A 26355-nucleotide genomic window follows, 5' to 3' on the forward strand; every position below is an offset into this window, starting at 1 on the left:
ATATAATATGAATGTTTCTTGAACTTTATTTCTCAAAATATACAGGACGAATTGAAACGAACAAAAAGTTTTTATTTGAATTTTGACAACGAGAATTACATTATTATTTAAGCAACTAGGTCGCGTAGTATACACAACAAATTGGAATCAGGGTTAAATGCAGAAGCAATGGCGTCTCTGGTCACGTGACTTCATTAACTTATGATTTTTCTGTAGCTACAAAACAACAACAATGTCAGCTATAAAATTATAATAATAAAACACTTTTCACTGGTCATCATTCACTAACTTTGATTTCGAAATGTCCTATATGAATCCACATGGAAACTGATAAATTTTAGTAAAAAATGTCGTCGAGCTTTTGATTTAAAAATTAGTACGTGAAATATATTAATCAATAGACTCTATGCGTTTGCGACAAAATCGAGTAGAATACAAAACAATGAAAATGTATAAAGAATTCGTAAATTCTACAAAACCATAAAAGAAATCGAAAATTGTTAGAAAATTGTTAGTCTGTTACCTAGTAACAAGCATCGCTTGTTACGTTTGTCCGATCAGAAGATTAGTTCGCCAGCGAAGAGCAGTGACAATAAAAGGAAGTGACAATTGCACGTGTCCTCGGTTCTCCCTGGTCGCATCGTTTTTTAATTTTCGATTTTTTCCAGCGCGCCTCGGTTCTCGAAAAAGATGCGTCCACAAAATCTGACAAACACATGTGTTTACCTTGTGTAGCATTTTAATTGTCTCATTGTTTCTTGCTCGAACAAAACTTTCTCTCTCTCTCTCTCTCTCTCTCTCCCCTCTCCCTCGATTACCATAGCCAGAATGCGTGTGTGTGGCTTCTCTCACTGCAATCGGCCGGGACCGTGTTCGAACCGGTGAGTGATTTTCCTTTTCATTGTTTTCATTTTTACTCCGCATGCCGTTCAGAGTCTGACTGTGTAGAGCCTCTCTTATTATAAATAGTGTTTTCATTCTCTCCTTCTCCCTCTCTCGTTCCGATTAACCTCGTAATTTTGCCTTGGTCGCACGCCTCGTTGTAACTTTTACAGCAGTACAACTTAGACAACTTGTTATTGTACTCCTCCGGACGACAAAGTCGCCGTTTCTAAAATGGTATACCTGACTGTACACCCAGAGTACAGTCACGAAAATTAGCCCTCCGTATGCCGGGGTCATTCGACCGTCGATATGCACAATTTTATTCCGATATAAGACGACGTTTTCTACAGTGAATTCTCGATATATGTCAACAAAACGGGTCTCGTCGGCGTCATGTATCGTCCAGGAGACATAACCTAGCCGTGTTATGTTTACACTCGGCTCCCGAGGCCTCTAGCTTCGTGGCCCCTCACGGGGTAGTGGGGATAATTCCGCGACGTTTATCATCCAGGCCTCGGCGACATATATAGAGAAGTCACTGTATTTCGAAATAAGAGAATCCCCTCTTCTTCTTCATCCCGGAAGCCTGTCCCGAGCCACCGCCTTATATCGAAGGAAAACTGTAGAGAAATATCGGCGTGGGTCAGAAATGACTCCGGCGTAGGCCTAGAACTCTCATTAGTCCGAGGGTTAATCAGCTGCTGCCAGCATTCGTGAAAATGGCTGAAATTGTATATTTAACCCCTTGCTGCTATTAACCCCTATTTTGCGCATCAATTTTTCTTTTATATTTTCTACTTCTTTGAGGTTAATATTAATTTTCTTGTCGTATCTCGTACGAATATACTATTAATTAATGTAGACGCATAGTAGAAAATTTTATTTCGCCACAAGTATTTAGAAAGATGTATTAAAATTCGACTTTGCTGTTATTCTCAACTCATATTTATGAATTTTGTCTCCTAGAGTACGATGACAGATAATTACTGTAAAATTGCAGAGCAAGGGGTTAAATTGCAAATTGATCTAGGGGCAAACCGATTTCACGAATAACGAGCGGTCTCTCGCCGACGATCGAAAAGCAAACTTTTGGTGCAATAAGGGATTAAAGATTAGCGGAGCATGCACGGCATGTTGTACAGATGTGTGTGCAAACCCGAGCTGTTCGGGACAACAACCATAAAATGGGGGGAAAGCTGCGCGAAAGCGGTTCCGCTCTGCGGGAACGGGGAACGCTATGCAAAATGCAAAATCGTTCGCGATAAACCCGATCGATTTCGGGTTCGTACACCGTAAACCTCGTCGCGAGAAGAATGGTAAGGCTTTCACCTCTCGATCTCGATCCGAGTACCAGTATCACGATCTCTGTTCGCCTTTTATTTCTTCTTCGTGCTCCAACGATCGACTGTCTCCTTTGTTCGTCGTTCGTTCTATCCTCTACGATACTCGCGGTATCCTCGATGCGTCGTCTTCGAATCGATCATACTTGTTGCTAAAATGATGTTTGAGACTGGAAGAATCACCGAAGAGGCTGGATCATCGTCATCGCATTGATCATCGTTTGCTAAACGAGCGCACGTGTCTGTGTCCTTCGGTAGATTTGCCTCTTTTCTTTCCTTTCTGTCTTCCAATCGTAGATCACGTTTGCTGCTTTGACAATGAAGTTTTGTTTGTTCTGAAAAATTGTTTGTTAACGTGTGGATCTTGGTCCGGTGACAAGACACGTGAAGAAATCGTTCCCAAATGGTAGAACGGTTTTTAGATCGATTTTATACAGGGTGTTTCGTGAAGATGAACGTCTCAGAATAAAAATCTTTGTTTCGAATGCGTTCAAAAGTTTGTGTATTTTTGGTTTCATCGTATGAAACGTTAGGGAAAATTAATATTGATTTTTGTTCATTTGTGGGAACGTTTGGGAATTCTTTTACGTAGATCAGTATGCAATTATTTTACCTGTGTCTTGATCGCAGAAATAATACTGTTACATAAAATTAAGGATTATTTAACATTGCTCTGTTACTTTACTCATTAACGAGTGGTAGAAACAATCAACTTCGTCCATCGAATCAACGAGTCATTTTCAGATTGACGATCAAAAGACAGTAATGTACACTATCGCTATAGTCCGTAATGAAAAATTGCACGTCCATTAGAAGCGATAAACTGCAACAACTCGTTGCATAAAGAATGAACTGCGATTTCTTAGAAGGCAGCAAATTTGCGGCTCGATGTTGCAACGAAGAGTGAAACGAGTCACAGGGGTGGAAAACTACATACTCGCCGGCCAGTAAATATGAACGTATCGATCATCTCATTAGAATCATTAAACAACGTCACGAAACGGAGCGTTCGAGTTTACTATGGCATACCACTTTTTACGATTTTCCTGAAGGCTTATCTCGCGGCCATTATCCCGCGAATTTCTGTAGACTAATTCGCGGTTGAAACCGCACGAATAGGTTAATTTTGTGTTAGGTATTTTATTTCACGAGCCGATAAAACACAGTCTAAATTTAGTTCTTTATCTTCCCGTTCAAAGGCGAACGCTACAAGGTTCGAATATATTAGCGATTAATGGCTGCATTGTGTATGAAATAATAGTGTTAAGACTTTTCCTGAAATAGCTCTTACAATTATAGCTTTAAGACTTTTCCTGAAATAATGAAAGAAGCAAAATATACAATAATAATAGCTTCAAGACTTTTCCTGAAATAATCAAAGAAGCAAAATTTAAAATAATAGCTTTAGGACATTTCCTGAAATAATGAAAGAAGCAAAATTTAAAATTTTCTTGAAATAATAATGGAAGCAAAATTTGAAGTAACAGTGTTGAGACTTTTCCTGAAATAATTATAGAAGCAAAATTTAAAAGAATAGCTTTAGGACAATTCCTGAAATAATGAAAGGAGCAAAATTTAAAATTTTCTTGAATTAATAAAAGAAGAAAAATTTAAAGTAACAGTGTTGAGACTTTTCCTGAAATAATTATAGAAGCAAAATTTAAAAGAATCGCTTTAGGACAATTCCTGAAATAATAAAAGGAGCAAAATTTAAAATTTTATTGAAATAATAAAAGAAGCAAAATTTAAAGTAACAGTATTGAGACTTTTCCTGAAATAATTATAGAAGCAAAATTTAAAAGAATAGCTCTAACACTTTTCCTGAAATAATGAAAGAAGCAAAATTTAAAATTTTCCTGAATTAATAAAAGAAGAAAAATTTAAAGTAACAGTATTGAGACTTTTCCTGTAATAATTATAGAAGCAAAATTTAAAATAGTAGCTCTAAGACTTTTCCTGAAATAATGAAAGAAGCAAAATTTAAAGTAATAGTGTTGAGACTTTTCCTGAAATAATCAATGAAGCAAAATTTAACATAATAGCTTTAAGACCTTTCCTGAAATAATGAAAGGAGCAAAATTTAAAATTTTCTTGAATTAATAAAAGAAGAAAAATTTAAAGTAACAGTGTTGAGACTTTTCCTGAAATAATTATAGAAGCAAAATTTAAAAGAATCGCTTTAGGACAATTCCTGAAATAATGAAAGGAGCAAAATTTAAAATTTTATTGAAATAATAAAAGAAGCAAAATTTAAAGTAACAGTATTGAGACTTTTCCTGAAATAATTATAGAAGCAAAATTTAAAAGAATAGCTCTAAGACTTTTCCTGAAATAATGAAAGAAGCAAAATTTAAAATTTTCCTGAATTAATAAAAGAAGAAAAATTTAAAGTAACAGTATTGAGACTTTTCCTGTAATAATTATAGAAGCAAAATTTAAAATAGTAGCTCTAAGACTTTTCCTGAAATAATGAAAGAAGCAAAATTTAAAGTAATAGTGTTGAGACTTTTCCTGAAATAATCAATGAAGCAAAATTTAACATAATAGCTTTAAGACCTTTCCTGAAATAATGAAAGAAGCAAAAGTTAAAAGAGTAGCTTTAAGACTTTTCTTGAAATAATCAAAGAAGTAAAATTTAAAAGAATAGCTTCAAAACTTTTTCAGAAATATTGAAAGTAGCAGAATTTAAAGTAACAGTGTTGAGACTTTTCCTGAAATAATCAATGCAGCAAAATTTAAAATAATAGCTTCCAGACGTTTCCAGAAATAATGAAAGAAGCAAAATGTAAAGTAATAGTGTTGAGACTTTTCTTGAAATAATGAAAGAAGCAACGTTGAATGCTGCAATTTTTGTGTCGTAATATGAGCTAATGTTCAGTTATTGTCTTCCGGCGCACGGTGACCCGCCATTGAGTTTAGGAAAATGTTGAAAAGGTCGTATGCCACTTTCGTCAGTGGTCAGAAGCGAAACGCTGCCGAAGTCGACATCGAATCGCCTCGAGTCGCCGCACAATAGTCGATTGCAGGCCATTTGCATCGGAATCCGATTCAATCTCTCATGGAACTCCCATCTTGGACGTTCACCAGACTTCCGAATCATTTCACCGTCAGACATCACTAGACTGCGGATGTTTATGCATTTGTAGCACACTCGACCGCTCGAACACTATAGAAATTCCGTATTGCCTCGAATATTCTGAAACTCGTCGCTAAACGACTCAATTGTTATCCAGAAACTACATAAATATCGGCAGTCGAGTCGTTAACGTTGACGCTAGAACTGGAAGTGTACAGTAATGTCTCCATAAACAATTGCAACGACAGGACAGGAGGTTTTTCATTATTTTTGCACGAAACTTTTGCCAGCATGTCGGCGACATTTCCCTGAACGAAACGAGCCTAAACACGACACACTTCGGAGTATATCTGTTTGTTTAATGCACGATTCTTTAGAGCCTCCATTATCCGAACCGACGATATTTAAATTCATTATTTGGATGACAAGTAGTTAAACCTAAAGCGATTCATACACAATACAATTCAGTAAAATTTCCATCCAACACTACAACTAAAGAAGTTTTCTATTATCCGAACAGTTCCCCTTCGATTCGTTCGGATAATAGAGGTTCTACTATTTCGTGGTTTAAACGAGAAAGTATGGCCCGAACTGTGTCGTGTTTGGAGTCGTTTCAATCAGAAAAATGTCAGAAATTTGTACACAGCAATTTCGTAAGGAAATGATGAAAAACAAAAAAGTAGATTACGTTATTAGATTACGTTTCGCCTCGATTATAAGTGACATTTCAGTCCTGAGGTTTTCGCATACATAGAGACACTACTGTACTGACATTAATTTTTTCTGGAAATATCGCTGAAAAATATTCGGTTTTTTTTCCTCTGAAAATCGTGCGAAAACGACTAAGCATTAGTGACAGCATGACGAAATCTCTCATTTCTCAACGTCATCCGCCATGTTCCCGTTCGAAGATGGCGCGCCACGGAACGGTGGCCAAAAAATCGATGTTTCGAAGCTTCTAATCATATTCAGGAGGCAAGCAAGCTCGAGGTGAAACAGCAAAGCGAGCAGAAACATTCGGAGACACTTTTCTCACGTACTCCCTTCGACCAATCGATCTCTCCTCGATCACGATCCCGCTCTGTCTCTTTCTCACCCTCTTGTCACTTCTCATTGCTCCCCCGAGTCAGTGAACCATCAATCCCCGGTTTCAAACGAATACGCAGATACTTCCAATGCTTCTTTAAGTAATAAAAGCACAGGGTGTGGCAAAAGTGATGGTCGTCGATTTCGGGGATGAATCTACCCCTTCAAAATCGATGGACGTTCCTGAAGAAAATTTGCCGCAAAATTGTACTGGTTCGTTGCATCTTGCAATAATCTCTGCGCCCTTATTTTACCCGATGAGAGGAGAAAAAAAGGTCAAATATAAATTCATTAATTCGTTTTCAGTAAATTAAGAAAAATGATAAAATTTCTGGGTAGTTGTTGAGACTGCGGATCTTCGTGCACTTATGGCTTACAAACAATTTTAAAATAGTTTAAAATTGTTATTTTTATATGATTATTCATTCTTTTCATTATTGTCTTCTGAATATTGAGCCTATTGCTGCAAAATTGTATTTAATGTTGCCAAATATTCATGAAAATCCACAGTTTCATGTAATTCAAAATAGTGGATGTGGTTCAAAATAGAGGATGGGTGGTTCCAAATAAAAAAATGAGCCAAACGTAGAGAATTAAGATTTTTCTTTCGATGCTTCGTTCCCAAGATTAATTTAAGAAGGAGACTTTCATTAAAAAATTTCATTTACATGACATCTTGTGTAGCACACCCCTGATTATTTTTTTATTACGTGTTATGTAGGATAATCGAAATAAAATTTTACCACTGATGCTAGAAAGCTCTCTCCAACAATCTTGCTTGGCTTCTTGCTGCGGTATAATAATCATCTTTCTGAACTCAGTCTTTCCTTTGAGCTCTGATGTTTCTTCGTCTCTAATTACTTCAAACGCGCAACCAGATTCATACTGTAACACGCTGACTGCCGATTCATTCGATTGTTTCCTGCAAAATTAATTGATTTGAAATGCAATTGACCTTCTGGTTTTGTTAAATAAATTACTACCATTGTATCGAATTTTTGTGGTTATCTGAGTCGGCAGTCAAAATCATCCGTTCCCATTTACACGGCTGGTCCAAAAACAACATTTCTCACTGGTCCCCTAAAGTAGAAACATGACGCGGGGAAAACATAAATCTAGCGAACGTGTGGAGGCCGAACGCGAGGAGCATAATCTCGTTAGAGCATGATTTCTGGCAGTCCGAAACCCGACGGGGCGCCATCGTTCACGACGCGAGTATGGCGACTTTCGCCAAGCGTGTACCACAAGCATACTCTGCAAAACTATCTTACAATTTTATTGACGTGATCTAGAGCCACTTGCTCTATAATTTTGTTATACTTTCCTTTCGTCGTTTCAACGTTGCGACTCGAGAAATCGTCGACTCCGAGCTTGTTCTCCATCGAACGAAACACGTCGATGCAAAAAAAAGTACAATTTGTTCATTACAGACAAATTTTGCGGTGAGTTTTCGAAAAGAGAAAAGAAAAAAGAAAAAATTTGTCCATCCGATTCGCCTCGGAAATCGGCGAGCATCGCTTTCGTCGCGCGGAAAAAGAAAACGAGATTAATTGGGTAAAGAAAAAATGCTGAGAAAAAAAGCGAATGTTACAAAAAAAAAAAAGAAAAAGAAAATAGAATTTTACCACGCAAAAATCTCGGCGCACGGTGGACTGATTTAATTAATCGATTTGTTTTGTTCTGTTCCGGTCGACGTGATTAGATGAGCCGACAAATGTGACCGTCAACATCTTTCTCCGCTCTATCAGCAAAATAAATGATTATAATATGGTGAGTGCAATATAAAGTAATCATGAGCCAAGGCCTATATAATACGATCTGTATATCCACACATTGTGTATATCTATTAACGTCACGTGTATATGATGCCGTAAGACTTGCACTTGTCTGTACTTGTATTACTTGTATTACGTATCTCCGTGTATATGTATATACGTATGCGACCGGGCGCGACGAAACGGAACAAAAGAGGAGTGAAACAATTCGAACGGGATCTGGTAGAACAGAGAGCAGAAAAACACGCACACACACGGGAAAAGAAAACACACCGACGCGATACCGCGTACGTATATAAATATACACGTTCTCCGTTTTTGAGCCGCGCTGAACAGTGGATGTGTGCCTATCAGTCGCACCTCGTTGATTTTCTCGATGTCGTTGACTGTCATGTTACTATTCTACATAATCGGCATATGTCTCTCTATCTCCTCTCTTTCTCTCTCTCTCTCTCTCTCTCTCTCTCTCTCTCTCTCTCATTCTTTCTCTCTACATCTGCCTCTACAGGGTCCTCCAAAAATACGGAACCTCGCGATGCCTGATTATTCTCGGCGCAAACACAAATCGAAAAGTTCTTCAACGTTTTGAAAAATAACCCCTCGTTTTTAAAGATATTTACAATTGAAAATTGAAAGTTTAAACTTGGCAATGTTCGATTATTCCTGACGCAAACACAAATCGAGAAGTTCTTCAACATTTTAAAAAATAACCCCTCGTTTTTCAAGACTTTATTAGGTCGTCCCATAAGTTCGTGCCGTGGATATGTTTATATTATTCACCATTGAAAAGTATTTTAGTGAAAAACCGCAGAAATTTTATAGTGACGGTATGATGTCTTTGCCAAAAAGGGCAGAAGAGGTTGTGGAATGAAAGGGTGATTGCGTATTTTGTTTTTAGAAGTTAAATGGTACAGGAGTAAACGGCACGAACTTATGGGACGATCTAATACGATTGATAATTGAAAGTTTGAACTTGGCTATGCCCGATTATTCTCGACGCAAATACAAATCGAAAAGTTCTTCAACGTTTTCGAAAATAACCCCTCGTTTTTCAGATATTTAGAATTGAAAATTGAAAGTTTGAACTTGGCGCCATCGTCTGAGCAGTTTTGAGGTTATGTTCATGGTGTACAAAGCGCTGTACACGTGGAGAGCCGTGATTGGTTCGTGCGAAGTACAACGTGAATATAGCTTCAGATGTGCTTATATGAATTGAAGTTTAATTAATTTGTACAGGCATTAGGGTTCGAGTGGTTGATCAATTATTTATCTGAGATGATGGAAATGATTTTTTTTAATTGTACTCAGTTTGTGGAATTATTTGTGTTAAATGCGATCTTCTGAGATATTGTGTTTCAAATATTGCCGCGCTTTTCAATCATTTTCATTTCTTGCGCGCTCTCTCCTTTTTTTAGAAAATAATCAGTACAAACTCAGGCAAAGAATTATTTGTGAAAGATGTAGTTAGTTGTCGATTTAAGCTGTTTCGCAAATAAAATTAAACTAAAACAATGGAAAATGGTTCATCACTCTAACCACCACTTAATCATTTGTATAATTCTATCTATAAGTCTGCATTATTTGAAAATTTTGTAGTAACTTTTATAGTGTCAAACAAATTTTGCACTCTAACAAGGTTCAGAGAACCATAGTCAATTTTTTATTTTTTGACTTCCTGTTAAAGGGACAGGCCAAAAAGCACACGTCTTAAATCTGGACAGTTAGACACAAATTGTTATTTATCATTTAAAATGAAAGTCGTCTGCAGCACCTCACAAACGAGAATGAATGGATTTCAGAGATGAACTGGTTCTTTCATTTAAAATGGAATTCGTCTGCACCTGCCCACGAATGCACAAATGAAAATGAATTTCCACTAGAAATAAATTGTTATTTTTCATTTAAGGCCAAAGTCGTCTCTACCTGCACACAAATGTGTAAATGAATTTCGTCTAGGGACAAATTTTTATTTTCCATTTAAAATGGAAATGTAGCTAACACGATACACGATATTACACAAAATGAGAACTGCCGAAGGACTTATCGGCGAGTGATTGCGCTCAGGATACTGGTGATTCGGAGGTCTAAAATTTTCGGTGTCGCCCTGTAGATCTCTCTCTTTCTCACTCCCTACATCTCTCTCTTTCTCTCTCTCTCTCTCTCTCTCTCTCTGTCTCTTTGTTATGTTACTTTGATTGTTCGAACGTTCGATTGACTGTGCGTCTGCAACCACGTCTCTCTGTGCCTTGTTGGAACGCGATCCGTTTTTTGCCTAGAGAAAAGCGCGGTGAAAATGAGAAACCGAGAAACGACAGGGAGAAACGGGCGACAGGAAAGAAACGGAGGGGAGGAACAAAAAGAAAGAACGAAATAATAGATACACGAGGAGAGGAGGAGTAGGAGGTGGACAAAAAAAAACGGAAAGAAAGAAAAAGGAATAGAGAATAAAAGGAAACGAAGGGTAAAGAGGAACGAAGCCGAAAGTAGACGGGAAAAGAGAGGCGTGACATAATCAAACGGCGCGCGTTCGCATACTCGACCCGGTGTGTGGACGCTTTTCTTCTTTCCGTCGACGACGACGACTACGACGACGACGACGACGATGACGCTTTCTTTTGATCATGCGTGCGAGCGATCGTGTCGGGCCCGCGTTTCACTGTCCTTCTGTCATGCATTGACACACATCCACGGGATACAAACACGCCCACACTCGCGCGCGCCCGCGTGCACACACACACGGATATCGAGAACACACAAAAGCACACGTTGATCCCACTGTTAAACAGAGCCCCCTGTCTCCGGCGAGATAATATTTGCCCAGGAAGACAATCGATATCGGGGCACGATCGAACATTTTGTGCGGACCAACCTCTAGGGACGCCTCATTGTCATTCCGCCATTCTTTTCTGACGTCTGGTTCCCTTTTGTTTTCGGCAATAACGATTTTCGACCGTTCTATTAGGTTGCCGGGGACGCTATCACGCGTTCCGACACGTTCTCGATGATCCCTTGACGATTCTCGATGGGATCCTTCCTCGTGACGATGAACGAGGATAGATTGTGGATTATCGTGACGGTTCGTAACTGTTTTTACGGGTGGATGTACCGTGGTGACTCGATATGTGCGAAAAGTTCGGAATCCGAGTGGTTGTCGGTGAAACAATATTTATTTATTGACGAAACTCTTGTACTTTTCATTATATTTTTATGAAACTTATATCAACGTATCCGTGACACTTTTCTGATTAGTATGATACCAAACACGGTACGGTTTGGATCATAACTAGTCGAGTAATCCACGATATAATAGAACCTCTATTATCCGAACTAGTCAAAGAGAATCAACTGTTTAGGCAATGGAACCGATGCCTAGCTACAGTGCTAGATTAAATGGTTACAGATTTGTACAAGGAATCGTATATGAATCCCTTTAGATTGAATTAATTACTTATTGAAACTCTTCGAGACATCGGTTCGGATAGTAGAGGTTCCACTATATTGCTCGTTAAACAAGCAAATGTTCTCTGAATTATGTCGTGTTTGGACTCGTTTCAATCGGAAAAATGTCGCAATTACGTGAACACACACATTTTTCACAAGTATCGTGAACATCTTTCTCACATATGTCGAGGCATTACTGTACTTCACTGTAGAAATTAACACCGCTGCCATCTTGAACGTGTTGAAACGCGTTTATTGAACGGAACGTATAAAGTTAAACAGTAGTATTCCCGTGAATCGAAATAGTTCGAATAAAAGAAAAGAAACACAATAACAATCCTAACAACGTGCAAACAATAATATCGAAACCCCGTGGAAATTAATAATCGTCGCACAGAGACTGCGGTATTAATCGAATTTAACGTTGTGCTTTCACGGAGTGGAAAAAAAGAATGCATATCACGTGAAAAAAAGTATAATATTGTAATCGGCCCCGGCAAGAAACTTTTGAAAGGCAGCGCGATTTCAGAGTTTGATTAAAAAAAAAAAAGAGCGAAAAATCCGCGCGGAGAGGCACGGAGCCTTTGTAGTTTGATTGAAAAGAACATTTCATGTGCAACGAGTTGATACTCTAATTCATACAAGGTTGGTCACGCAACTGGAACCACTTCAGCAACTCCGTAACTATTGATTTTACGCGAAAGTTCGTTCAAATAATTATTCGAGAGGATATGAGGCCCTATTCACGCTTTTGTACCGTTTGTTATTTGAAAAACTTCGAGGAGATTCTTATTTTTTTTTTCTTTTCTTTTTTGCCACACAGAACGCGAAGTTCCATTCAAAGAACATTCCCTCGAGTCGTCTTTTCAAGATTCATAGAACTTTTATGAAACGCGCTATCGATAACCTGTCGGAATTTATTTACTTCGCACTGTCAACTTAATATTTCAAATATATAGAATTATAATTTATAGTACAGTTTATATCGCAGCTGCGAACTTTGAAAAGCCCGCGGAATTTTTGGTATATTTTTAAGAAATTGCAACGACTGCCGGAAGACGGAACGTTTTATTTTTCCACCAGTCAGGAATCGGAGAAGGTAGAATCGAAAGCAGTATTTCTCGTTCCAACATTGTTCCGAATCGGTCTGAATGTTTCATGCTGGGCTGTATTATCTCAGAAAATAATCCCCGAGACATTTCCCGTCTTCCTCCGCCGCGCCGCCGATAGCAAATAAAAAGTCGCGAAGTTCGCGCAAAGTAAATACGATCCTTCGTACGCAGGATGTCGGAGTCGAAAGTCGAGAGTTTCAAATCCCTTGTTTTCCTTCTCCATCGTGTTCCCATTCCCCTTCGTTCGTGCGTCATCACTGGACCCGCGGATGTTTATGCATATTCATAGTTTCCCGAAGAAATCCGCCAAGGAATTTGAATTTAAACAGGAATTTGTCGCCTCGATTTGCTCCTCTGAACTCGTGTACAGTCGGCCGCAGACGCCTAAGTTTGCACATTTTGTGGACATTATATCATTCGTTCTAACTGGTAAATTTTAATCAAGGTTTATCAAATGTGCACAGTCTAATTTGAATTCTTGAACGGTAGTATCATTTTATTTTATGCATATTATTCGTTGATTTTAACTCTCAGTCTTTTATCTAAGAAATCTGCTAAATATTCCTTCTTTAAATTAAACATTTAATTTCGAAATAGTTTGGCCACTTTGTACACAATAAAACATTGATTTTAACTAACTCAGTCTTTTATCTAAGAAATATGCAAAATATTCCTTCTTTAAATTGAAAATTTAATTTCGAAATAGTTTGGCCACTTTGTACACAATAAAATATTGATTGTAACTAACTAGTCAATTCGTGAAACATGCAAAATATATCGTTTTTAATTTTAGAATTTAAAGGGCGGAGACGCCGAAAGCTCGATAGATATTGAAACATTGATTTTAACTAACTCAGTCTTTTAAATAAGAAATATGAAGAATATTCCTTCTTTGAATTGAACATTTAATTTCGAAATAGTTTGGCCACTTTGTACACAATAAAATATTGATTTTAACTAACTAGTCAATTCGTGAAACATGCAAAATATATCGTTTTTAATTTTAGAATTTAAAGGGCGGAGACGCCGAAAGCTTGATAGATATTGAAACATTGATTTTAACTAACTAAGTATTTTATCTAAGAAATATGCAAAATATTCCTTCTTTAAATTGAACATTTAATTTCGAAATAGTTTGGCCACTTTGTACACAATAAAATATTGATTTTAACTAACTAGTCAATTCGTGAAACATGCAAAATATATCGTTTTTAATTTTAGAATTTAAAGGGCGGAGACGCCGAAAGCTTGATAGATATTGAAACATTGATTTTAACTAACTAAGTGTTTTATCTAAGAAATATGCAAAATATTCCTTCTTTAAATTGAACATTTAATTTCGAAATAGTTTGGCCACTTTGTACACAATAAAATATTGATTTTAACTAACTAGTCAATTCGTGAAACATGCAAAATATATCGTTTTTAATTTTAGAATTTAAAGGGCGGAGACGCCGAAAGCTTGATAGATATTGAAACATTGATTTTAACTAACTAAGTATTTTATCTAAGAAATATGAAGAATATTCCTTCTTTGAATTGAACATTTAATTTCGAAATAGTTTGGCCACTTTGTACACAATAAAATATTGATTTTAACTAACTAGTCAATTCGTGAAACATGCAAAATATTTCGTTTTTAATTTTAGAATTTAAAGGGCGGAGACGCCGAAAGCTCGATAGATATTGAAACATTGATTTTAACTAACTAAGTATTTTTTCTAAGAAATATGCAAAATATTCCTTCTTTAAATTGAACATTTAATTTCGAAATAGTTTGGCCACTTTGTACACAATAAAACGTCGATTTTAATTAACTAGTCAATTCGTGAAACATGCAAAATATTTAATTAAAAATATTTAGCTCGATAGATATTGAAACATTGATTTTAACTAACAAGTCAATCATCGTCCGCAAAATATGCGAGGTATTTCGTTTTTAATTTCAGCATTTACCCGGAGAGATTTTGCGGACATTGTGGATATTGAAATATTGATGTGGACTGACAATTTAAATATTAATCGTGACAGGTGAAAGGACTTCTCTGTGTTTTAAATTCACTTTGAAGGGAAAATATTTGGCACGTTTTATTAACGTTGATTGACTCGTTGGTTGAAATGAATGGCTCGACGGCCATGAAACATGTTTGTGGGTTTCCGTGTGTAGATTTCTGCGACAGATTGTACACGAAGGATTTCCAAGTGAAACGTCTAGAAACGCATAAAATCCGCCGGCTAGTTATTATACTAGAGCACGGACAGAAGAATCGATCACTCTTTTAAACCAATTCCGTCTATTCACGGTCTTCTTCATCGAGAACAGTATTCATCCCGTTGAATCGGATAAATAAATTGAAAACCGCGAGCGAGATCCCTCTTATGCCGGGATGATGTACAGGATGATCTAAGGAAGAGGATCGACGATACCAGGTGCGCTTGGCAACTCGTACAAACCTGAGCGAACGATATCTCATTAACGGAGTGGATTATTTAATCTATAATATGTAATGAAATATGTATATATCTCACTATTCAATTGTCACAATCGCACAGCTGATTACTAAATAGTCACCAATAATTTATATCTGCACATAACTGATCGACGATCGATCAAGAATAACCACGCTTCGCTTATCACCTGAACAAAATTGCTGATTCAGCTGACAGGATTTAAGGTTCGGTCATGATTCTTCGGATCATTCTGTATGTACACCTCATCGCTTCTGCTTTGGCGGAGTGACGAAACTGATATTATTAATCAGCGTCACTGAGGAGGCAACTTTCTATTCTGATTAGAATCGATTGCTGAGGAGGATCAAGAAGAAATTGATAACCGACTGTTACTCAACTGCTAGAAACGTTCTACCATTTTTGGTCGGTTGAGTCGACGGTAATGGTCACCCTGTGTCAGGTTTGAATTTGATAGTGATCAAGTCCTTGTCAGGCAAGAGGCAAAACAAGAGCTATATTACTTGCATTGATCTAAGAATGACCTTTGAAACTTGCATACAATCCTCATAATTTAAATAATTTTTCACGATCTATGAAATTTGCATACAATCCTCATAATTTAAATAATTTTTCACGATCTATGAAACTTGCATAAAATCCTTATAATTTACATAATTGTCCACGATCTATGAAACTTACAAAGAATCCTCATAATTTAAATAATTTTTCACGATCTATGAAACTTGCATAGAATCCTCATGATTTAAATAATTGTTCACGATCTATGAAACTTGCATAGAATCCTCATGATTTAAATAATTGTTCACGATCTACGAAACTTGCATAGAATCCTCATAAAATAAATAATTGTTCACGATATATGAAACTTACTCATACAATCCTCATAATTTAAATAATTGTTCACATAAGTATGTTCAAATAATTGTCTAATTAAAATACAATATTATTCTGTAGAATACTATCCACTTAACCAAAAATTTCTGCAATTGTTAAAGTATGTACAGTAAATTCTCGATACATGTCAACAAGACGGGTCTTGCCAGCGACATATATCGTCCAGGTGACATACCCGAGCCGTGTTATGTTTAAGCCGAGTTCGAGCCGAGTTTTCGGGGATAATTCGGCGACATTTATCGTCCAAGCCTTGGCGACATATATAGAGAAATCAGTGTAATTCTGTACACAAATGCTTAAAAAAGATTACTAACATACATCTATAAAAGTAGTCGAATATTTATTAAGTAATATAGTCTACAACCAGTCCTCTACAATTTATCTAAAAGAAATCCTTTTGAAAAAATCCCTAAAACATTGTACACATAATTTCACATGTCCACAGTTCCAAAAAGCAGTTCATACATAGAACTATAAAATCAACAGAAGGTTTATTAAGCGATAGCCTAACATGCGGGATGTTTAAACATTTTTTAAGTAAACTGTACTGTATTGTTTTAAGTAAAAAGTGTGGTCCGTCTATTCCGTCACTTGGCCGTCGATTAGTCCAACGGGCGAGCGTTAATCGTGTATCCGAGTGATCGAACGACTTTCGACTCCGGCGTGAAAGCTCGATAAGATCTGAAGCGTCTCTCCGTTGTCCCGTGAAGGATCCAACACTTGTCGAGAACGCGGGCCGTCGGGAAACACGTGGTTCAGTGTAATGGCGGCGACGATAAAATCGAGTTCTCGCCGACGACGACGACGACGACGACGACGATGACGACAACGACGATGGCGTCGACGACGAAGGTGTGCGCCTTTTCAGAACGCGATTCAATCTTTCGCCCTCGCCCCTCTCTAACGGCGTGTCACGCGAAGCATGATGGAACAGTGATTTCTCGCGCCGAGCTATTTTTCGTTCCTTTTTTTCCCCCCTTCTCGTTTCCGGGCAGCCGCGTGCACCGGCTGCCGTTAACGACCTGCTATACAGAGTGTTCGAAATATGGCAACGATGAAAAGCCGGGCAATTCTACGAGCAAAAGCAGATGAAAAACCGTAGAATAACATTTTTCTGTATGGGGCTTCGTTCGCGGGAAAAAAAGACCGATTCAGAGATTCCTTTTTCCACGCGGGTCCTTTAATCCTGTTTCTGACTAGCGCCGAGTGTTTCTACTGGCGTGAGCTTCAGCTAGTGGTGTAACGGTGAAATATGTGAAACATGTATTCGTTATAAACCATACGTATTGTAGAGTTTTTTGAAGAAAGTGTGAGAGTCGTTTCTTGCAAGATTTGTGTTAAATTTTTGTGGCTAATTTTTCTGACCATTGCTGGATGTGAACATTCGAAGACAATAGTATAACTAAAAAACGTGATCCTTTGCAAAGATTGTGAATATTTCAGAATTTCTGTAAGAACATATTTTGTTAGTTTGTGAAACAATTGAATTTAAAATTTACACGATTCAAGTGCTACAAAGTTCCAGTTGCTTGTATGTCTGACTATTGCTTGGCATTTCTACTTATACCAGTACAGTATTACACGTTTCTCACCAATCAAGATGATTGTTTAATTAGTTGCTTTGTCAAAGTATTCGCTCTTCAAAGTAATGAGAAGTAACACTCTTAACATGAATATTAACTGAAGTAGAATCAACCAGTGATAGTCAGACAGACGAGAGCTACGAAATCGTGAAGTGCACGCGAGTTATTTAGGCTCTCGAATTCAATTTCCTCGATAACAAAGAGAAATAAAATTTAATAAGAGTGGTTTATTAATTACAGTAGAATTGATTCGATGATTTTATAGTCAGACAGGAGAGAGAAATCTAATGCACAAGGTCGCGTGAATTATAAAAATGTTTAAGATCCTGGACATCTCGAAGAAATTTAATATTAACGAAAAACAAAGCACTTTACATAAAAATTGACCGAAGTAGAAATAACCAGCGATGGTCGGACACAAGAGAGAAACACAATGCTCAGGTTTATGTGAATTATACAAATGTTTAAATGTCTCAATATCCCATAAAAAATTGGAAATCAATGAAAAATTGAACTCTTAGAATAAAAATTGACCGAAGTAGAAATAACCAGCGATCGTCAGACGCGAGACAGAAACACAATGCTCTATGTGAATTATAAAAATGTTTAAATGTCTCGATATCTCCAAAAAAGTTGGAAATCAATGAAAAATCGAACTCTTAGAATAAAAATTGACCGAAGTAGAAATAACCAGCGATGGTCAGACACGAGACAGAAACACAATGCTCAGGTTTATGTAAATTACAAAAATGTATAAATGTCTCAATATCCCCCAAAAAAGTTGGAAATCAATGAAAAATCGAACTCTTAGAATAAAAATTGACCGAAGTAGAAATAACCAGCGATGGTCGGACACAGGAACAAGGTACGACGATCGAAGTCCCCGTGCAGTAAATCTTATTTGCAAACGTGTCTATTGATTTTGCGAGCAGAATGATGGTTCATGGAGCACCCTGTGTACATTCTCAGACGACAAAGGCTGTGAACCGAATAATGTCTTATCGTCATGGATCATGCATACTTGTGTTTTATTTCTATGACTGCATGTTACATATGTATGTTCGCCCCGGCCAAACCAGTCCCGTTCCCGAGTCCATTCGTCTCTGTCTCTACACCCTTTATCGTCTGTCTCTTCTGCCTCTCTCTCTTTCTCTTTCTCTCTCCCCCTCTATCTATCTATCTGTCTGTCTCTGTTTCGCTGTCATCCATCAATCATTGGATCAACCTGGAGCACGCTCGCCACCACGAAAAACGAGTTTCATCGAATCATCAATTCACTTAGACCGACCGCACAACATTCCGAGAGGATGGCGGTTAGAATGATCTCTTGAAAATTGCCAATGATCGTGTACTGACTGTTACCGGTCGCGTTCGTGCCGAGAACGGAAAGTGATTGCTATGCGAGAGGAATCTCTCGTCACAATGAATAAACGTATCGTCGCATATATTATATTATTATGTTAACGGAAGCAGATTCGTTTGTTAGGAACTTCGGTGAATCCGGTATTTATTTTATTATTTTATAGCTTTTGGTGGATTTTCACTGAGAATTGTTATCGGGTTTGCCCGAGTCACTTCCGGTGTTAATGGAAATGACGCGACGGTGCTTCCCGATTTTCGCGGGCCATTTTTCAAAGCGATTTCACTGGCCGGCGAATTCGAGTTGGCACCGTTCGATTCATCGTGACGAGAGTTTTCTATAAATGTGCGGGGATCGACGCTTTTAGGACCGACCTGCTCCCTCAGGTTCCAAACGGTCCTTTCATTGGGTTGAGTGACACGAGCTTTTTCGATCTCGATGATTTATGGTCGTGGAAAAGTTCGCGTTGAACAGGAAAAATCGTTTCGATCCTCAACCGGTGAAACTCAGCTTTCGTGAACAAATTCGTCCAAATTTTCCGTCACTCAAATCATTTCAATTGACTCATTCGCAACAGTGGGAATGTTTGTTCGAACGATTTAAAAATTTGAAAAGAACCTCGCAGTTGTATTGAATCGTCGATACCGCGCACGCGCGCGCACAACAGTCGTCGCAAAGAATATTCTCCGCGAGATGATTTCCGATTCACTTTCGAAATGGCTTTCCTCCGGAGAAATGAGGCGGAACGCGTCGGATCTGAATTTTTCCGCGAGCGAGAGAGCTGTCGGCGCGACGGTAATTGAAAAGCGGGCAAAGTGGGGCAGAAAAATTCGAATTGCGTATAAATCATTCCGCGGATATCGGGCCTGTATTATGCGGGGGGAGGGAGGGGATCCGGACGGACTCGTTACTCAACCCAATAAAATATGGATCGTCTGGCGTTGGTGTCGTTCGCTGGCAGAGGGATTCTCTTCGACGTTGCGTACAAAAGCCATTGTACGGGGCGAAATGATTGCCCGATGAGCTAATACCAGCTCGTACAATGCGTTCCGCGCGATTACGAAGCTCGAGAATGTCTTCGCCGCGGAGAAAGACGCGTCGAACTGTAGTCTGACCGAGCGCCGACTTATACTACTCGGCGGAGCCTGGTTTCGCGGACGTTCTAGCGAGACTCGGCGTGCGATTATGATTTTTTCCCAAGTTCTATATTAACCTTTTCTCGACGTATTTCGGTGTGATTGAAGCAAGAGATAAAGTCTAGCGATACGGCGAAACACGTGCGACGGAAAGTCATGCAAATATGCTTAGCTCGTCGCTAGAAGCTTGACCGTAATTATGTATAGACAAATGTTCACTTTTTCCATGCAGGAACATTTGGTTTTCCCCGACGTTTAAAAGGACCACATGGTACGTACCGTCGACTGCAGTGGGACGATCTGTTATTTTATTTATTTATTTTTTTTCTTCTCCTGTTTTGTCGATGTTCGATTCACGATCATATTTTCGCCACGATTTTCGTTTCTTCTCCATTCGTTTCCTTCGCCTTTTGTTCGCAGCTCGTTTCTCATGAACACACTGACATCGACCAGCCCTCGTTTAACCGACCGGCTGCGAGACACGTCTTCCAGTACTATGATTGCGAAATTGCGTTTATCGCAGGCCCCGTTGGGTAGCGTTCCGCCGGAATCATTCATTAAGTAGTTGCCAAGCCGTTAGCGGCGAGCCCTTTCCCCTTTCTCGATTAACCCGTCTCTAATTAATCGTAGACCCGGGGAATATCGCTTTCGGGGGTTTCGCCGCAAGCTCTCGAACAACAGGGAGAGATGACGATTCGTTTAACACGATGGAAATGTTATGTTTACCTCTATGCCAATAACCAACAGATTCTACGATATTCGTTGATGTAGCTCTTTATCATTTCAATGCATATTTTTGTGCCTTAAATATAAATTAATTTGTGATCACACCCGGGAACATAAAAATTTATAATCACTTTGCTATTTGTCAAGAAATACATTTAAGTTATAAGAAGAAATTGACAGTGAGGTTATTGACATAAGGATTAAACAGCTGGAGTTAAATAAAGGGGCGAAGTGGAGAGAGTAGAATATTATAAAATTAGTCCAACGATCTTGTTACTTTTGTATTCATATTTAAAATAATATTGGAATTTATAATATTGGGAATATTATCTTAAACAGCTGGAGTTAAATAAAAGAGCGAAGTGGAGAGAGTAGAATATTATAAAATTAGTCCAACGATCTTGTTACATTTATATTCTTACTTAAAATAATATTGGAAATTATAATATAGGAAATATTATTTTTAACAGCTGGAGTTAAATAAAAGAGTGAAGCACGTGGAGAGCGTAGAACATGATAAAATTAGTAGAACAATCTTGTTAAATTTATATTCATACTTAAAATAATATTGGAAATTATAATATAGGAAATATTATTTTTAACAGCTGGAGTTAAATAAAAGAGCGAAGTGGAGAGAGTAGAATATGATAAAATTAGTCAAACAATCTTGTTACATTTATATTCATATTTAAAATAATATTGGAAATATTATTTTAAATAGCTGAAGTTAAATAAAAGAGTGAAGCACGTGGAGAGAGTAAAAAATCTTTTTACATTTATACTCGTTACAAAGGGAAAAATATTGTTTCGCAAATAAACATGTTGACGTGAAGTTAACCGGTACAATAAAACTGAAATTAATTGCACGTGAAAAGCGGAGGTTTTTGTTGTGTTTATATTCACTGAAAAAAAAGTGGAAAAGTCGATTAGGAAATAAAAATGCTGCCACGGAGTGAAACGATTTAGCAAGAATGAAATAAAATGCATTGCTTGTGAAAAGCAGAGATTGTAAAACGTGAAAATTTTTAAAATTGTAAAATTGTTGACGTGAGGTTCGATTTATAAAAAAATGAAATTTGTGGAGCGTAAAGATTGTGGAATATAAATAACATCTTTATTGAACAATTATCCACTGAAAGGCGTTAAAATGTAGCTCTAAAAACGTTCGCGTAATTCTTCACGAAAATGAAAATTGAGGAGAGTAGAAATCGTAGAATATGAATAATTTCTGGAATATAGTTTAAAAAATGCTGGAAAATGCATCGGAAAGGAGTCGCGCGTGTCGAGCAGAGATCGCAGAGGAAATTGTCGATCGATTTAATTAGAGCAGTGGTACACACATATATATATATATCCGTTGAAAACACAGTCCGCACGGTACAGGCCGATTATTCGCTGACTCGTACTACTTGCGTGTAATGTATTCATGAAAGTGAAAGGGAAACCGACTGAATGAAGCGGCGGGGAGAGATATCACTTTCGCGGCGCTAAACGGATCGAAGATTTTGAATAATTAAGGATCGTCTGCGAACTAGGTGTTACCCTAGTGAAGTGCCGTTTGTTTTTAGACGACGACGGGAAGGGGAAATACTCTCGAGACGAAAGCGACGAAAAGAGGACGCGTCGCGAAATCTGCGAGAGTTTTCGCCTCGCTGATCCAACGTTCAGCATACCTTTGAACGGAATTACAGAATTTTTGGAAAACTCTGCCACGGTAATGTCTCGACACATTCCCGAAACAATCTGACACTGTTTTTACAAATACAAACACTGTGTTTTGAGCTCTTGGGTGTCTCGGTGTCATAATTCACTGACATAACTTTTTCCTTTTTAATCATTTTTTAATGAAACCTTCACTGACGTATTCGCGACACTTTTCCGATTAATATGATACCAAACACGACACAGTTCGGATCATAATTAATACCGTAATCCACGATATAATTGAACCTCTATTATCCGAACTAATCAAAGAGACGTAAGTATTAGGATTATACATGATTGTACAAACGCTGGATTAAATCTGTAAATCGCTTTACTCTGAACCATTCGTATTCGACGGTGTCATCGACAGTTCGGATAATCGAGGTTTCACTGTATCGCGAATTAAACGAACAAATGAGTTCCGAATTGTGTCGTGTTTGGGCTCGTTTTAATCCGCCGAATGTCACGAACGTGTTGGTGAACGTTCCACAGGAAAATCATTAATAACAAAAAGGTATCGTCATTGACTTAGTCTCGTCTCACCGATATTGTATCATGTTACAGATTTTCACATCTCTTGCGCGTGCGTCGAGACATTACCGTGTTACCGAACTCTGCTTTCTAACGATCAACCAGAACCCTAACAACTTGGAACGTTCGTTGCTTTTCGAGCAATCTCACGGAACACCCTGTATAACGAAATGCTGGACAGCGTTTCTACTGTGAAACAAATATTTACTAGTCTTTGCGCTATCCTTGATTTCCATCAAGGTGTTCAATAAACAATGCAGGATTAGGACGAACCGCCCTCCAACGAACGAGACAGTGTTCTAGCATTTAGGTTAGGTGACCATCCTGCGCAACGTGTCGCCCACTTTTCAGAGGATTCTGTGGGCCCCAGGTCGACAGAACCGGACCTAAAAGTCCACAAATCCCCCCCCCCCACCAAAAAAAAAACACAAAAACAAGGAACGACAAGAGGATGTTAGCTAGGTCCAGGTTAGCCTAGGTTTGACCTCGCTGGTTCTAGCCTGGGAACGTTTCAGGACGTGCGATCACAGTTTAAACGACTAACCTAACAATAACCACCACCACCACCACAACAACAACAACAACAACAATTATACGAGAAAATATACAAGCAAAATATGGATGCTCTTGCCTTTATCCCCCCTCCCAGAGATAGACACACAAACAGGACGCCGTCGATGTGGGACAAGTCCGGCCCGGCTGGGAAAGATATGGAACTGTGAGCCAAGATGCATGCTAGTTGTCTATACCTGCTATGTATATATCAACATATATCTATATATCAACATATATCATATATCTATATATCTATATTTGTATATATATATATATATATATATATATATATATATATATATATATATATACATGTACATGTACATACTGTCTATATTGTATATTTAACCATTAGCCTTGGAAACTAGAGTTCTGTTTTAGTACGGACCATTTGGTAACGTAGCTAGAGCTTCGATGTTGCTTCTTGCATGAGTTCTCTTTACATCGCCTTATACACCCGCGGTGTGTTACACGAGTGTGGTCCACTTCGAGCCATCCGTTACGACCAACACAGAGCCTGAAAATGGCCGAAACAAAACACACCATCCGCGTCCCTTTTTTCTTCCAGCGAAAATGGCCGCCCGCGTCCTTGGGACACTGTAACGCTCCCGAGAGAAAATTGGAATTAACAGCGACCTTCCGCGGACGCCGAGTGCTCTTCACGCGAAAAGAGGCTAATCTCCTTTCGCAGACAATCTCCGCGGACCTTCGACGGTCCGCGGGAAACAAGCCCGAGACCGACTAAGATCGAAATGGCCGCCGGCGGCCGCCATCTTGTCGATACCGGTCGTCCGGCGCGAGAAATTCGCGGTAAACGATGCTTTCGGTCGAGAGGGAGCCGAATTTTGTACTTGAAAATTAGTCTGGAATGTGTTGATCATCCTTTTTTTTTTTTTGTTAATCTGGAAGCATTTTTTCTGGAAAGTTTGGGGAAAAGTTTAATTTTGAAGATTTCAACTGGGATGAAATTTTCAATATCATACAGTCATTTGTTCGTTTAAATTTGTTTATATACAAAGATACATGTACACTTGCTTTTACGCAAAACTGAGAATAGTTTTTTAATAAACTAGGGCAGGGTCATCGTTCAGAACCTGCCCAGCTTTAACCGATGACTGCGGATCTTTGTGGGAAATAAAATTTGTTTTCCCGAATTGCAACGAACTGAAGTCAAATAGATTTTCTTTCTGGATATGTTTAGAAGATTGAAAATAATGTAGTAGTATGTTTAAATTTTTCTCATATTTGTGCTACTTAAAATTACACCTACTAATTTTTGTCATAAATGCATAAAATCCGCAGTCTACTGATAAATGATTAAATGTTCAAAAATGTTCTTTTTTATAATATGCATCAAGGCTCCGCAGAGTTTTCAGAAACAGTTCAATCCATTTTATCGTAGAAGATTGCAGTGAAAAATCACTCCTTCTCTGTCCGACTGCTGATTACAACAAAAGGAACGTTTAGTTCTTAACTTAATGTTTAAACTTCGGGAGCGTTAAAAGCCCAAGGTGTCTGATTACAGTCGAAACGAAGTTCGAATAGGTAGGACCATTGCAAGATCACCAAGATCGCCGACAGGTTACAAAAGTATCGTTCCCCTGTTCTTAGAACCGTTTTTTTCACCCGTTTTGCGTTGGTTTTACGATTAGCGGCCCCATCCGATCCATTCTGCACGGAAATCTCGATCTCACACACTGACTCTGGATCGTCTCTGCGATCCGTATCCTTACGACAGTGTTTCCTCCAATTAGAGAATTATTTTGAGAATCGAGAACGAACCATTTAGCTTCCCGTTAATCCAATGATCCCCCCACCTCCACCCCAGTCGTCATCGATTCTGATTCGTAGGCTGATTTCACGATTAGATTCGACCCTAGAGATTTTCTGTCCGACGTTAGAAATGAAATCATCATAACAGTACCGCATAGCAACCTTTATCGACATCTTTGTCACGAAAACTAATTTTTATTTTTCTAAAATTCATATTATTTTTAGAAAATTAATTATCGTAATTGGTGTACAGAGGTACAAAATTTGTGAAAAGGTGCCTCGCGCATTTGTTCACTTCTCTTGGTCATTTTGCGAAGGAACAATGAGTGCAAGAATTTGTAAACTCCGCGACGTTTATCATCCAGGCCTTGGCGACATATATAGAGAAATCTCTGTACAACTATGTCACACACTGTAGCAACCGAAGGAAACAAGAGACGATAAAACGTTGCTTCAGTGTGGACATAGCTTTACGTGACGTCTGCTTGTTGTTCTGTCTTTTATATTATAATACCCTTGTACGGTGCATTTCTATAATTTTTAACGTAAAATTTGTATGCACTATCTGGACAGACTAACCACTGTGAACAATTTGCGCGAGTCACTGTAAATTAAGTGAATCACTGAAAAAGTCAAATCCTTCTTCGTGGCACAGAAATCGATAGCTAAAGAATTATCTCTCGCTAAACTAATCGAAATCGAAAAGCGACTTTCGCTGATCGGGTCTATGAAGTTAAAACCCGCAGTTTTCGTGAATGAAGTTTATCCAACAGAAAAATAAACTGAAAATGATTACTAATTAAACTAGTTTCGATCTCGAGATTTGAACTTCTAACGTCGACGATTTGGCTACCCACGATTATCTTTTCTTTACCGATTTCTAAACGAACCCCATCCGCATTCGTT

The 26355-nt window shown here is 38.2% G+C and overlaps 1 protein-coding gene across 1 annotated transcript in view; it reads left to right on the forward strand.

The window, feature by feature from the left end:
- Window positions 1-26355, forward strand: part of Gluclalpha (glycine receptor alpha 1) — a 78589-nt gene that overhangs the window by 39395 nt on the left and 12839 nt on the right.

Source organism: Halictus rubicundus, chromosome 1 (genome assembly GCF_050948215.1).
Source record: "Halictus rubicundus isolate RS-2024b chromosome 1, iyHalRubi1_principal, whole genome shotgun sequence".
Classification (NCBI taxonomy): domain Eukaryota; kingdom Metazoa; phylum Arthropoda; class Insecta; order Hymenoptera; family Halictidae; genus Halictus; species Halictus rubicundus.